Source organism: Microtus oregoni, unplaced genomic scaffold (genome assembly GCF_018167655.1).
Source record: "Microtus oregoni isolate MIOR12 unplaced genomic scaffold, Mior012 000037F_ref0000500, whole genome shotgun sequence".
Lineage (NCBI taxonomy): Eukaryota > Metazoa > Chordata > Mammalia > Rodentia > Cricetidae > Microtus > Microtus oregoni.
This window is the reverse complement of record NW_024543096.1, coordinates 19804213-19820846: the sequence shown is the minus strand read 5'-3', so window position 1 is coordinate 19820846 and position 16634 is coordinate 19804213. Positions and strand designations below refer to the sequence as shown.

Below are 16634 nucleotides of genomic sequence, written 5' to 3'. Positions count from 1 at the left end.
AGACAGACTTGGGATCAGAAATCTGGATATTTGGTTTTGGAGAAAAAAAAAATCTTTAAAGATTACTTTGAAGTTGGAGATGACATTGCTTCGTCACGCACAATCCCTATCTACCCCCAAGGGTTTGTGTTTAGACTCCTCTCTTTCCTCTTCTACCTCTCAAGTTTAATCTGAATTGTATTTACATAAATACATTTTTTATATACATTTAGAAGGCCAGACCACGAGCACACTACATGCTGGGATCTGTATGGAAGTAGGATGGATTAGCCAATGCAAAAAGACTTCAAAGTTTGGAGCGAATTTGCATCGAGACATAAATTACCCAGGATATTCAAAGCCATAAATTAGCTGCAGGACATAAATAGCTCTCTCGTGGCTCACAGAAGTACAACAATTCTCTTTATTCCTCATATATCTATTACCATGTTTTCTCTAAGACGCTTCATGGGCTCTGTTTCTTTGCCCACACTGTATTTTTATTTCTATATTCAAAATATGCTCACTGGTAACTGCTACAGGCCCAAAGTTAAATGCCTATATTAATATTAACCTCATTTCTTTCTTTCTTTTCTCTGCCTCTAACACACACAGGGTGTGTAGGCACCAAACTACTGGCACTATCTAAATTAACAGAATTTTTTGTTTTAATTGTCAGTCAAGTATGCCTAAACAGTCTGAAAGATTCTGTTTAGGTTCTTCATTAGATAATATATATACAATGATACACGTAATAGATATATAATGTGCACTATAGTGCATAGAATCCATACATGTACACACGCAGTGTTTAGTAATTTTTATAAACATCTGCAAATGATGTTGGGATCAGAGGTCAGCATATTCTGGTCAATGGAAAAGAGGAAGTAATTTACTGAATATATATTTCCTGTAGCTTAAGCTATTGAAAAGTTTCACAATAAGAAGTATTCAGAAGAAAAAAAAGAACCTGAAATTTTTGCGCTATAAAAAATGAAAACGTGAATTCCATTTCATCAACTTAACTAAGTGTCCTGAACAAATGTCACACTGTCCCCAGTGAGTGATAAAGGGTGAGAATCTGGCAATGAATAATCACTACACTGAGAATTTCATAAATATTTGAAATAACTGTCCTTCACAGATTAAATGTCCATACGTTCCTGGTGGTGTGCTCCACTCAACCTGTCTTCATTTCAGGTGGAAGGTACTGTGATCAAGCCACCCCATTGCAACCTTTACACTAAAATTAACTCCCTGTTCTAGGTACAAAGAAAATAATCGTCTTTCTAAATATGTACTAGTTCCTTAGAGGTAAGCAGTACGAATTTCACTTTAAAACTTTTTACATAAATGTGGACGTTTAAAGCAGTAGTTTCATGGCTAAATGCCTATTTTGTACCTACACGTACCCAACATGCACAATGCATGCACACACACACACACACACACACACACAATGTAATAAATAGACCTGTAATTGAGACAGACGAGCAGTCAACACAAAAGAAAATAACATACTTTCCTCATCAACACTGCAACTATTTAACCGATACATGTAGTTTTTTAACTAAGTGGATGAGCATAGTTGGATTGTGCTGTTTTAAGTTTACTTAAAATATGGTGTGAAAATTAAAGAGCAGTGTGAACAAGGAATGTGACTACACACTTGTTTGGTGTGGGGCAGATTTTCTATGATGTAATCACACATTCTACAGAAGTGTGATATTAGTGGAAAGGGGGGCTTCATCCTTCTATGACATTCATGAGGATCCCCGTAGGATCCTGATTTAACTAAAAGGCAAAGTCATCGGCAGTGGAATGTGTTAAATGTAAGCAACACTGTCTGAAAAGTCCAAAGAAATCTAATAACAATTAAAAAATGAAAAGGATCACGGGAACCCAAACCAAAAATAAGTAATCACTTCTCTTGTAATATTTTTAACAATGCAACAGAGTGAAGATTCTTAAAATTAAAACATAACTTCTTAAATTATCCTTATGGTGTTTTGCAGCTATGAACAAAAGAACTCCGTTATTTAATTCCACATACCTCACAAAAATCTCAGGCTGGAGCTCAGTTCTTATTTAAAATATATTTCCTTAAAATAAAAAAAATCCACTGAAAGTTTTAAGTGTTCATATTTATCTAGATATTTCAACCAGCCAGTTCTCCAAAATTAACACTTGCCAAAAGGCAGAATTATTTAGAAACCCAAGCAAGCCTGTTTCTCTCATGAAATAGTCTATCAGAACAAAAAAAAAAAAAACCCAAATAGAGAAATACTAGGAGGGGAAAAAAAAAGAATAATGATAATAATAAGAAGGAACTAGCAAGGGCGCCTGAAAACCAGCAACATCCTGCCAACTGCCACAGAGAATTTAAAAACCAATCACCATCAGTGTCCTTAAAAGAAATAAAATCAGCGCATCACGAAATGTCACCGTACCTGCATGGACTTTAAATGAATACGGCACACGCTGTAAAATCTTCAGAAATAAAGCGCACTTCCTTTAGCAGCTGCAAAACACGGCTGCAGAAGCCCAGGATACATTTTTTTTTTTTTCAGGCAACTGATCCAGCTTTCAGCCAGCCCCGTGACCTTTGAACTCCCTTCTGCCCCCTCCTCTTCTGCAGTCAAAGCCTGCGCTGGTCTCATTTGCATAAGGCTCCGGCACTGCTCCAGCAGCCAGAGCGGAATGCTGGGTAAGGAATTGTGGAGCTGCGGTTCAGCCAGGGTACCTGCATCCCCGAGCACCCGGACCCGCAATTGGGAGTGGGCATGCTTCACCGGGCTGTCAACATCACACCCGCTAGGTCCATTAATGGATGAAAGATTTTAGTGGTTGTTTCAGTCTTATGCTACTTGTTTACCGTCTCCCCACCATAAGCTGTCTGCAGCGACTATGGTAACCAAGGAAACCCAAATAGTCAAATACTTCATTTAAATACGTGTAGTGGGCCAATTTTAAATTGTCATTAACTTCGCTTGTTTTGGAGACATGGCTCTTTTTTTTTTTAAAGTGTACAATGTATCGCATGCATAATCCGGCATATGGGGCGGGTTTTTTTTGTTGTTGTTGTGGTTTAAACATTTACAGACATCAGTTTACATTAGGCACTATACACATAGATGCAGTCACTTTAGTAATTCGGAAAAATGTTAAATGTGCCCGAGTGCGTTAGAGATCATCAGCCTAAATGGAACCCAAATAATAATGGTAAGGAATTTAGGTCCCAGGATGCCTTTAAACCACACAGCGGTAAAAATGTAGAACAAAGTTAAACTGCATATTTCAGCTCGAAGAGTCACCTCAAGGTACCGCTGGTCTTTTCCAATGATTTTGAGTGGTGAGCTGTTATCTGCTAGAGTTTACTCCTGGCCTCGGATTCGTACACAGAGCAATCTGTCTATTTGAAATACAAACTTCTCAATTACTCATAAACCCAAGATCTAGTTATTCTCCAGATAAACATTATGTGTGTAGGTATTTTATAAATACCCACAAAGGCAGAGATTTCCTTTTCTGAAATGGTAAACCAGTGGAAATATTGATAATCAAATGATTAATTCAATCCTGTTTTTAAAATTAAGTTAATTTGCTTTACTTCACATATTTATAACTAACATCTATTATATAAAAGATTTTTTAATATATAAAAGGTTTTAGAAAAAGCAAATAAATATTAGTATGTATATATTACTAAAGTATAAATATATCTTTAAATAACATTTGCAATTTTTTCTTTTAAAATACTTATTTAAACATTATACATTTTACATAAATAGCATGCAGTACATTGAAAAAACACTAGCAAATTCTGAACAATTCATCTTCTATAATAAATATGAACTACGGCAATAAAGAATTTTTAACATGAAAAAGTGAAGCTTTTTTTATAGCAGCTATGTATTAGCCATTCTGTTTTATATATTTCTGCATCCCTAAAGTATTAGAAATTATTAAATGAAAATTTTCTAACCTATCAATCTTTAAATAGACTAACTCTTCAGTTCAATATAATAATATCAGCATTTCTGTTATATTTGACTTCATCAAAAATTCAATCTTGCTGGATCAGTTCAAGTGCGTCCCTCCTATTACACATTGCAAATACCTTGTAAAGTTGTTGTTTAAGGCAGAACACACATTAGCCCAGCCTAATTTAAATGCAATCACAGACAAGGGAGGGTGGGGGGAGGATATATAAAAGTCACCGACCTGTTCAAATAGCCGCATTCGAGTCCTGGCGCTCTCTATTCATTAGAATCCAAAATAAATCGATTATCATTTTATAGTACGTGTCAGCATCGCGGAAGGCATCGCTCTTCCTGGTTCAGTGGAATCTTCTTACATTTCCCAGCCCCGTGTTTTATTGCCGGTACCATATGCTTTATTGTTCAGAGACAAGAGCTTTGCTCGCACAAAGACCCATTACCTCCTGCTGCACGCACGGCCTCAGCCTCCGTAAGGCTGCCTAGATGTGATCACATGGAGTTCTTTCTGCCTGAGAAAGCCAGGCTTGCCGCTGACTTCACTGTGCCTATGGATATTTTTATCAGCTGACTTGACTAGGAGGAAGAAATAACAGATTACAGAACTGCCCTAGGACATTTATGCAGCACAATTTGGGGAAATCCTTACACGACATTTTATTAGTATTGAAAATGATTCGCCAGCCATTAAAAAGGGGGGGGGGGAGCTAGATTTTATGCTAATTGGAGGTTGAGTAAGAGTTTATGGGAAGCAAACTTGCTCAAGCCTTTTCCTACCTTCAGTTTCTGAAAATACTGTTGCATTAATATTATTGAAGAGTCCTGTTCTAAAGAACCAAGTTACAGTACATTTTAACCCTTTAATAGCAACCATTTCTTTTCTTGGTCCCACAACCCCACTAAAAGGCAGGACTCTGGTTCCCTGAGAATTTCCTCCAGTAAAATCCCCATCTCTAAAAGATATTATATGTGAATAAAGATAGATGCCAATTCTTTTTGATAAGGAAGATGAGAGGGTTAGGGTATTTTTATTGAAGGATATGAGGTAGGCAATTAATTTATCTTCTCAAAAGATGACACATCCCTAGAACAGCTGACTACAATGAACAATGAAGATCTCAAGTCAAAGAACAGATGGTTCATACTAATTCTTAAGATCGCAGTAACTTATTTTAGACAGCTTACCTCAATAAAGCATATGGTTTACCTTATCTGATTTTAGTGCTAACAAGTACTTCTGGAGAGGATGGCTCAACATTTACAGGAACCTTTAGCGGCTTAGATGCTGTTTTAATGCATATATACTGTGTATGTCTGCACACAATCATACTATCTTCCCAAAAATAAATCCTCAAAACTTGAAAATCAATTACAGATCTTCAAACAAACAAACAAATAAACAAAAAGCCTGCTTAGTTGACGCAATTTGATTAAACATTCCACACATTTATGAGATAGTTTATTGGTAGTCTGTCTAACTTGAATTGATATTTGAAAGCTTTTGAGTCACAAATGTCAGTGATTATCTTACGGCAAATACATGAAAATTCAATGAAGATCACAGAAAGAAATGCCAGAAGCACCATAAAATAATCATAAAAAATTTCCTGCACCAGTATATGGATATACAGGGCATTGTCATGGCTCTAATAAAAATGTCAGCCTTGAATCTTAAAAAGAATGAAGGTACACATGCATACATTCAAATGTTTATCAATATACACACATTCACATCAACTTCAATCAATAGACTTAGTTCCTAAGAGAAGAACATTGCAACATGAGCATTTTGTCAGCTAATTTTAAAAAACAATGCAGAATACGTCAGTGTGGTTAAAAATAAGTACTTAACTAAAACAATTTTTAACATTTTTTAAATATTATTTGAAGGGTGATTACTGATCTGCAGACAAAAGGCTCTTGTTGCATCATATGACCACCTATAATGGCATCAACACATGGACATACAAGGAAATAAACAAAAGGCAGCCATTTCGTCTTTTACTGCACCACTTCAAAACAGTGGGGTAAAATGGGTGCTAAGTGCAATGAGAGAACCCGTTTTAAAAAAATCAAATTACTTCAGAGTTCCTTTGGTGGTTCTGCAGCGGGGGTCAGAGGGTGAGAGGGAGGAGGGAAAAGATCTGTCTGTGTGTGAATTTAGTGTACAGGTATGGTTAGTGTGCAGAAATAATTTAATGTGAGAACTAAAGATAAGAAAAATCAATATAAAAATAGCTACAAATAAATGTCTAGGGAAAAATGAAGACTCGCTGGGGGGAGGAAGACTATCAACACAATATGTTAAATGTAAAATACACATAAAATCATTTATGTGAAAAAAGATAGATGCCAGAGCCATGGAGACCTAGGAAGGGGAAGACTGAATCACACAATAGTAATAACCCAGGTTGCTATTGTCTTAATGGCCTTGGTAAGTTACTGTAGCACTTGGACCCAATTTCCAAGTCTGGAAAGCAGGAAAAAGCACCTTCTTGGTGTGCGAGTTTTGAAATATACAGTAATACTTCTATGTTTCAACTCTCTAAGTTGGATTTAAGCAAGCACTGGTTAAATATTAATAATAAGAAAACATAGGTCATAAAATTTTAATAACTGATTGCAATAATTACAATAAATTATTTTTACATCAAGTACAAATGGGACTTTGAGGAAGAGATCATCCTTTGTCTAATGTATAAAAAAATGGAAGACATTTAAGAAGTAATTTGGAACCTCAGGAACTTGCCTCATGATTAAAACAAGTCACAAACCAGGCATATCATTACAATCAAAACTCTGGAATTCTCTGTCTGCAGCATGGCAAGAGACCTGCAGCACAGATTCTCACATGACACAATCAACAACGGCGCTTCTGCTTATGTAACACTTCCACCAGCCAAGAGTTCTTCAGATTTGAAATTGACAGAGAAACACAAGCTCACAGCTTAAAACAGTACATTGCATCCAAGATTAAAGGCGTGTCTTAATTCATGATATTGAAAGTTATGGACTGGAAAAAAGAGTTCAACTCTTGCTATTAATTGTTACTAGGTTAATTTTCCTCTGAAGGCGAATCGACATCATAGAATCAGTTTGTTTCATACTTTTCCCTTCAAAATTGGCAAAGGTTATCAATGGAATTCTAAGGCGCTTGTTTTCTGGCTTCCAAAGTAACACAGGCGTTGACTTGTGCTAAAAGGGTCATCCGCTAAGAAGGAAGGTTATATCCCCAAGTGTCTGGGTTTCAAGGCTGCATTACCCTGGCATCTACCCCAACACCTCCTGTTAATTTCTCCCTTGATGCAGTTGCCCTGGTGTCTCCTCCCAGTCTGTTCTGGGAAGTCAGTAAGTTCAACGTATCAACTTGAAAATCCAGGAATAAGTGAGTCCAATTTGACAAACATTTATTGGAAGGCACCATGTCTCACACTGAGACAGTTGCCAGGGATATGAAAATGAACTATTAATTGTTCTCCAGAAGATCAGAGTCTTTCTATCTTTAAAAAAAAAAGTCAATAAAAAAATTGCTGTAGAGAATAAGAAAGGTTGAGACACAAGAACACTGTTTCGATTCCAAACATCTTATCAATTCAATATGTACTTTGTGTCTAATCAGTATAATTTATGTATGTAGATACTCCTATTAAACTCAGAAAAACATTGATGCAATATAAAATAATTAATTGAATAATCTATTGAAAATTTCCCTTTTGGATATCATAACCTAAAAGAGAAATCAAATCTTTCATAATAAAATTGTGTGTGTGTGTATGATGGTTGCAAATTTTTTGCTATTCTTTAGTGAATAAGTACAGCTTAACTCCCTCCTCTTCCCTTGTGGCTGCCTCTACTGAATTCTTTTCCAGCAGTCTGAACATTGTAAGAACAGATCTTCAAAAACCCCTAGCTTCAGTTGGAAACACTCCCAAGTTCTCTGAGCTACTGTGTAAGGGGATTGCTTACCCCAGATCTACTACCATTAGGATGATTGGGAAGCCACCCAGAGGCCCTCTAGGGGAAAAGGAATTACAACATAAATGTCACCTTGGGGAATACTCAGAGACAAGGGCACAGCTTTATAAAATATAATAAGAGGAAATTGGAGCTGACTTGGTGAGATAGGAGATGCAGGCACGTGTTCAAAAGTTAAAACCAAAGAAGCAAGGGGGTGGCCCCTCTGAGCAGCATGAAGCTGGAGAGAAGAGTATATATGGTGTGTACATGCTGCTGTGAGGTGAGCAGAGGAGAGAGGTCAGAGCAATAGATAAAGAAGACGGCTTGCCATTGGGTAGCTCCCTGCAGTACTGGGCCAGCAACAAAGTGTTGGAAGACTTGGGCAGAAACAGTGAGCTTGAACTAAGGGTGCTTACTGAGGCAAGAGTCTAGCACAGTGGAATCTTAAACCATAGTGAGATAAACTGGCCTTGATCTCACTGATGGCTTCAAAGGTTAAGCTACAGGTCCTAACCAAACTAGAGAACATTAATTAAGCTAACTTTATCACGGTCGGTAATTTTGCACATATTTTGGTTTGTACTGCCCTCAGAGGGTCAACTTTCAAATAATCTGAAAACATTTAATGTCAAATATTACTAAAATGTTTGGGAGGCCAGGACAACCTTCTTTGAATAAAAACCGCACAGAATAGTGTTTACGTTATTTTTTTATGTCTGATTCTATCACCCAGTGAGAGGCTAAGGGAGGAAAAAGAATACATTCTGGCTGGGCAGAAAAGAAAAATGTACTGTTGATAACAAAGCTTTAGGGTTAACATACTCTCAGAAATACCGGCTAACACACACCCCACCCACTGCTACCTGTCAAAACAAAGAAACGTAGAGTTTCACCCTCGTAGCTTTGCCTTCTGTTTGGACATTAGACTATGAAAGCAACAGATGTTGAATTTAGCAGTCAGTGAATGGACGCTGTGAAGGGCACAGGTTAAATGGCTGGAATTGCTCTATAGCTCCAACTACAGCAGCTACAATACGAGCATAAATCATCTGAACCTGGCTGCAAGGAAATCCGTATGCAAAGTGGTCCAAAGAATGAAGTGTCCAGATTTGCTTTGACCCTTCCTTCTACTCTCACAAAGGCATTAGAAAACAACATTTGTTAAGAGAAAAGACCAAAGGAAGCAAACCTCCCAGGAACACAAAGGATACACTTGTGTCATAGTGGCATCAGCAAGGGTAATAGCAATCTCTTCTCAGGCTGATTTACACATCTAACTTGGGACAAAACAAAATATGGAATTAAAGGGGACAACCTAAAATCAACCACAAACTGAACAGTGCAAAGAAAACAAAAAGAAGAATGGAATAGAATGGATGAATTTTTCAGGTTGATGAGGTTATTATATTCCATAACTAAAGATACCACAAGACTGCTTTGGAGACAAGACTAAGAAAAAGATGGTTTTTGTTGCTGTTGTTATTTTGTTTTTCATTAACACAAACCCACAAATACTTGACCAATCAAATAAATTGTTTTTGTATATAAAATGGGTACATACAGAAACAGCCTTGGATTATTATTTATATGGAATCATTAATGCAAGTACATAAGCAGATGTAGATTTGATGGCAGCATCAATTTTATATTCACTGACTATCAATGTTTGGAACGAGTTTTATTTTCTGACATGCTGAGAGAGATAAACAGTGTAGCCAGTGACCCAAGTAATTTTTCCATCTACGTACAGAACAAATAAGAAGGATCAGTAGGACAGTGAAGACATTTTATAACTGAAGAATGCATAAGAACATAAAGACAAGAGTGGACAACAGTATCCAAATTCACCTAATCTGCACAGTTACCAAATACTGTTTTATAATTAATAATTAATTCACATAAATCATTGAAACAAGTCTACGATGGGGTTTTCTTAAGCTCTCTTTTTTATAGATGACATAACGGGGTCTCAGGCCAGGTAAGTAGCTCAGTCAGTCCAGGAAGCCTGACTTAAGTTTCAATCTAGTCTGGCTCGGGGTATGGTACCCTGTCGTGATGATAGGCTTTGCAGAAGACAACAAAATCGTGAGGAATGACTGATACATCTGTGGAGAACACTGGGGAAGGCAGTCCAAGAATGGTTGGTCTGGTGGGACCAAGCCTTTGTCATCGGGATTCTTGGAGCCCCTCTTCGCATACAAGATAGCGAAAAGGGCTTGGTTACATCTGTTTTTACGAGGCTCTGGAAACTCTTCAAAGAATGAATTGTAGAAAGAACCTGAGAGATTGTTAAATTATTTCAGAAAAAAAAAGATATAAAGCTCTGAATAAATAGGGTGGTAGTCTCGAGGTAGAGAAGAAGACTGGGCAATGAACTTGGCAGACACTCAAACTGGGGAGGAAGGAAAGAAAACTCAATGAGCAGGGTTTTTAATTTAGGGAAAAGAAAGATGATAACATGAAGCAAGGCTAAAAATACCAGAAACTTAGATGGAGAGCTATTCAATGCTATACTTAAGTCATTTTCACGCATCAGGCAAGGACAGGCTTATAAGGACACCATCTTTGTCTCTCAGTGGACAGGCACGGCAGGAGAAGCTTGCAGACAAAATCTATTACTTAGATACCAAGTGGCTCCGTCACAGCTAACTTTTAAGAATATAGACTTTCTCTTAGTGACTTTATTAAAGACTAAAAAATGAACAAAGCAAGGCTGCCTTTTCCACAACACTTGACATCTAGAATGTCATCAACTAAATGCAATGGTGATGAGTATATAAGACACCACTGTATAAAAGTAGCTCAGGCAGATTAAAACCATCCTCCTGATCAAGAAATCCACCTCCATGCTTTATGTTAACATACAAGCTGAATAAAGGCAAGAAGTAAATTAGATTTCTCCTTTAGGCAAACGTACTAATGAGCTTGCCTCCATGACTGCTAATGCTAGTGGCAGGCTGCTTGGTATGAAGCATGGTCTTTCTTTCTTCTTCATATAGTTAGGTTCCAATTTAGTATTCATTATTCATGTCTATTTTTATCAGAGAGCACCATTACATGAAACCACAATCCAAGCATATTTGGCTCTCGGTTTTATTTATGGGGGGAAGAAACTATGCATCCTTCTGATACTGGGGTGTGTCTGCTAGAGTCACAAATATGCTACATATGGGTAAAGGAGGATGTCTGCTCCTTAGGTTGGATCATGCAGTGTTTAATTTAGGAAATCTGTCTGAACCACAGACTTCTTTTTTCACTTGTAGTAATTTGGAGAACCAGCAAGACATTGGAGAAAACCAATAACCGTATAAACAAACTGATAAAATGTGTTCATTTTAACAATAAATACTGGTGAAGATGTTGGCAAGAGGGAACACTCATATATTACTAACGAAAATGCAAACCAGTCCAGCTCTTTGGGTACTCAGTATAGAGGGTTCTCAGAAATGCAAAAAAAAAAAAAAAAAAAAAAAAAAAAAAAGGCCTACTGTATGACATGCCTCTACCACTCCTGAATATTTACCTGAAAAATTCCACATCAGTATAACACAGCAATCCTTGCCATCAATGCTATTATTACAGCACTATTCACAGAAGCGGAGTCACAGGACCAGCCGAGGGGGTCCAAGAGGAATGATCAGAAAACAAATGTGCTAGATATACAAATTATTTTTGCCATAAAGACAAAATTATATTGGCTGTTGGAAAACGGAAGCCACTCGAGATAATCATAGTGACTAAACTGAGCCGGCCCTAGAGAGACAATTATTCCATGTCTTCACTCATGTGTGGTTCCTAGATTTTATTTTTTTTAATATTTATTTATTTATTATGTATACAATGTTCTGTCTGTGTGTATGCCTGCAGGCCAGAAGAGGGCACCAGACCTCATTACAGATGGTTGTGAGCCACCATGTGGTTGCCGGGAATTGAACTCAGGACCTTTGGAAGAGCAGGCAATGCTCTTAACCTCTGAGCCATCTCTCCAGCCCCCGTTCCTAGATTTTATATGGAAATGCAGAGTCACATGTGTGGAACATGAAAGCAGAAGAGATACTTCCTAGAGGACTATGTTGTACTAGAATAATATGAACTCGGTAAATTTAGCTGAGCACTGTTTGTCGGCCATCTTGACCTCTTTAATTCCTGATGGCTATCTATGGAACATGTAATAAACATGGGTAAGATAACATTAGGCTTGATAATTGCTACTGTTCATGGCCACTCACTGTTTAACAAATTTATTATATGCATACATGTCTTTGACCTGTGGGAGCTTATGCTTACATATATCAGTCCAGTTATGATAGTTTAGAAACCTGGAACCATGGGACAGCAAGTTTTAGTGGACAAGAAGAGTGTAGTTTTGAATACATCACATTTATAACAGCTAAAGAATATGCTATAATAGCTAAAGAAATAGAAGCATGCAAATATATTTAAAATATATTCTCCATACTGTTGATTATCAGATAGCCATTAAAACTACAACCATGAGGATGCAATTATAATGAAAATGTTTATAGAATAAAATTAATGTCAAAATTGTCATAAATGCAGTAAATGTAATTGTAACTAGTGTGCATAAAAGAAAACTGGAAAGAAACATAAGAGAATTAGTGGTTATGAATGAGAATAAAACAATATACACACTGTGGTCATAGTACAATTGGCTCTCTGTATCCACTGGTTCCCAATTACAGATGCCTACCAAACACAGAAACACTTAGGGAAAAACTCATTTGTACTAAACTTGGACAGATTCTTTTTCTCACAATTGCTCTCTAATTACTATCTGCATAGCATTAAATTGTGTTGGGTATTATAAGAAATCTAGAAATGATCGAGTATATTATAGGAGGACGGCTCTGTGCAAATACAGCACCATTTTATTAGTGGCAAGGTTCTACAGCATCCCACATCCTGCTGTCCCAAGTGTGATCCCAGAATCTTCATTCCATTAACACCGAGGGACTGCTATGTTTTAAATATATAAGCATAAACTAAATTTAAAAAATCCAATAAAATCATTTTTTTTGTTTTGTTTTGTTTTTGTTTTTTCGAGACAGGGTTTCTCTGTGGTTTTGGAGCCTGTCCTGGAACTAGCTCTTAAAACAACAGCAATCTCTTGGAATGAGGCAATGATGGTTTTGGTGTTTCCTACCTGTACCTTTTCTATACTTTCCTAGTTTTATTGCTAGTGATGCAATATAAAATGAAACTGTATTCAAATTGTTATTGTATTGAAGTTAGTTATACTAAAATTATCTTAGCAAGAGAATCATTTAAAAATCAGAATGTGCCTTTAAATATTTTCAATGGCTATAATTTAAGCTTTTAGAAATGAAAGGAATTAATCCATGACACCAACACTCTACCCTTGGGCTAGATCTGAAGCTTACTATAGCTGTCTATTAGGCTCCCTAAGGACCAGATTGCTTTTGATTGATGAGTACTCCTCTGCAACGTTTTATACAAGGAACCAAACACCAGGGTGTCTCACTAAGGTCCCCTTCACAGGGGCTGCAGAGCAGGTTCGTGCCCATTCCTCCTTCCCAGAGTTGCAAGGGATGAAAAGGGTGATGGGATATGGCCCACAAAAACTCAAGTGAGTGGCACTCCTGATGGCTGTGGGGCCGCAATGTGAGAATAAGGCAGTTTATCTGCCTGAGTAAGAAAAATGTTGGGGGAAATGATCAGGGCACCTGGGGGAGTATGATATTTATTTAAGTGAGAAGGAGAGCTTGAGAATGTAGAAAATTAATTAGATAATTTAGATTATCTATAGCTGGATATTTTGCAGTTCCAGTTAAAATTTAACAGCTGGAAGGAAAAAAAACAAACAAAAGAACCGGGGTAAAAGTGCCTAATTGGGAAAAAAAAATTAGTGTCTTCCTGCCAAGGCTCCTTTGTGCTTGGAGAGTGCCCTGGAGGCAGAGGTTCCTCAGGTCAGCTCTTCCTTTCTCTCTATCCCAGGGAGATCTGATGCTGAAGATTTCTGAAGCTGAATGTGATGAGCAGTGAATTCTATTATGGTTACTAATTGATACTGAAAAAAGAACCAATCACTGCTGCATAGTTGGGGGCTGTTTCCCAGGCAACAGCATGAGGGACATTTTTAAATGAGCATTGCGCAATCAATCTTCAGCTATAACTAAGAGGGAGCCCCCTAGAAGTGCCATGTCTGGGGGCAGTACAGTGGTAACGGTTCTGTAAGATGTCTGATCATCTGATTTCCCACAATTTCTGGTCCTATTTCTCATGATTTCTTCTTTCGTTGGTTGAACTCTTCCTTTGCACAATATGCAAATGATTTCATATTTCTAGAAACGCTCAGAAACAGGGGTGTCTATGTCAAGGGACCTGCCTGACTTTGAATTCGCAGACACAGAACCCATTTTGAGACTTGCCGGTTAAAGGTACTGAAAACTAAGGAATAAGTTCTTGGGAGCTTCTATTTTGAAACAAACAGAAGGCACACACAAACATGTGAGATAGATATCTTTAGGATATTAGATATTGCTGGCAAAAAGCTTCAGGTTGTTAAGAGGACAGAACTGTTTCACACTGACTCCCTGTTTGTGTATCCCAAACTTGTCTAAACAAAACAGACGAAATGCTGGAAACATTGCAAACCCTTGTTTCTTCCCAAGGACAGGGTTACAAGAATTGCATTGGGAAAGATGGCTTGCAGTTTTTTCTTCCTACAGCCACTCTGCAGCTGGTAACGCATTTTCAGCCTAAAATTTTTCAGTTGAAAATTTTTCCTACTGACAATATTTCTTGGGCCCTTTTTCTCGGTCACCAGTGATCACCACCAATCTTACTGTCAACATTTTTCCCCTTTCTTCTTTTTTCCAAATAAGGAAAAGATATATTTCAACCTGCTCTCAATTCCGTGAACAGTCCCTGAGACTTCGCGCGCATCACTCCCTAACAAGCTCTTTGGAGTCACCGGTATTAGTGGAGTTACGCACACATCGTGGGGGTGTTCCGGCTTTTCTAACAAGCCTTCCCGCACTGTAGAGCAACACACCTGACAATACACAAGTCACTCAAAGAACATTAGTAGTTCTGTCAATGGAGGTGTCCTTTAAGTTTATGGCACGCGTTAGATAAAACCGTTGGTGACTCCTACGCGAAGAGTAATATTTCAGATCCACTTGGAATCAGTTTCCATGGAGTTTAGTGGGATTTAATATCACCGAGACATTGCTTAACAATGAGAATCCCCTCCTCAAGCAAATCTGCAAAAGCTGGAACAGAAAACCAGGAGAGGAAAGGACTTTATATAATAGAAGTTTTTTTTTTTTCTTTAATTCATGCTGTTGATTCTTTTCCCCGGAAGCAAAGGACAGGGTGTATATAGACTATATTAAGACGTTAAGCGCTAGAGAAAATTGTCTTGAACAACAGACATTCCACTGTGGCATGAATTACAATAATTTTGTAAACACTGGCCTTGCGCTCATAGAAGATAATGTGTAGGAGTAAATATGATTTGAGGGTATCTGCGAGGAGAGTGAAATCTAAAGGAACAGTCTATTCTGGACACAGTGAACCAACAGCTAAAGTTGAAATGACATTTTGAAGACTATCTAGAACATAAAAAAAATTGTTACAGAGTTGGAGAAGTAAAAGTTATTTTTGGAGATGATTTAGAAAGAGAAAAAAAAAAAAAGAGTTGCCCAGCATGGTCTCTATGAGTCCCATTTCACACAGTGTTACAGGGTGTGTGCTTCCTAACACGAATTGCCCTGTCTTTCAATGGATCCCCACTTTGCCTTGAGGTTTAAACATTTACGCTGTCCTTAAGTACTCCTGCAGGGTAGAAGAGCCACTAGTAAGTGTATTGGGCTTCACAACTGTAAGTGAGGCAGGGGGATTACAAGTGACCACTTCCCTGATGCAACTAATGCTCTTTTAATCTGGGTAGACTTTCTTCTTAACAACTACAGGAAACAAAGTTTCTTTAAATACAGAATCTGACAGATAGAAATCCTCACCAGGACAAGGAATTACAGTACTCGCTTTATGAGAGACATGTATACAGTACTTAAAGGCATGTTCCCTGTCCCTAAATATAGTACGTGCAACTGGATGACAACTCTAACTAAATAAAAGAACGAAAGCACCATGTGCCTTTCTAATGGGTCCTCGTGAATACTACAGAAATAAACAGCCCAAAGATGAAAAACAATGGGGCAGTTAAGAGCACTTCCCAGCACCCACATGTCAGTTCACAACCATCTGAAAACTTCAGTTCCAGGGGATCTAACACCTTCTTCTGCCCTTATGGACACCAGGCATGTACAAGGCTCAAATACATACATGTAAGCAAAGCATCCATACACATAAAAATAAAATAAATAAATCTGATTTTTTTGAAACAGTAAAGACAAATGATTAAAGAAGTAACTGCTTAGCCAAGTACAAAGAAGAAAAAAAAAGGCTGATCAAGTATGGGAGTAACTTATGATGTTATACAGAGATATTTGACCCTGCTTTCTGACACACCTACTTCTGTGTTTCTTTCTTTCTCAATGAAAGTCACAAGGATTTGAAATAGAAAGCTCTGTTGGGTACCAAATGCTACATAATTGCAGTTGTACTTTCCATAGTCCAATGGCTCAAATACATACATGTAGGCAAAGCATCCAAACACATAATAATAAAATAAATAATCATTTTTTGAAAGAG

At 37.5% G+C, this 16634-nt stretch overlaps 1 protein-coding gene across 5 annotated transcripts in view; it reads right to left on the bottom strand.

Moving 5' to 3' along the window:
- Csrnp3 (cysteine and serine rich nuclear protein 3) overlaps positions 1 to 16634 on the bottom strand; it is a 173556-nt gene that overhangs the window by 84356 nt on the left and 72566 nt on the right. The window contains exon 1 of one of the 5 annotated variants that reach the window (XM_041631384.1): positions 4204 to 4421. The exons of 3 other annotated variants lie outside the window; for them this stretch is intronic. The gene's annotated coding sequence lies outside the window, so the exon portion shown is untranslated. Of the gene's footprint in view, positions 1 to 2429; positions 2546 to 4203; positions 4422 to 16634 lie in introns of those variants that run through there. One more of the 5 variants, XM_041631385.1, reaches the window with a different exon arrangement.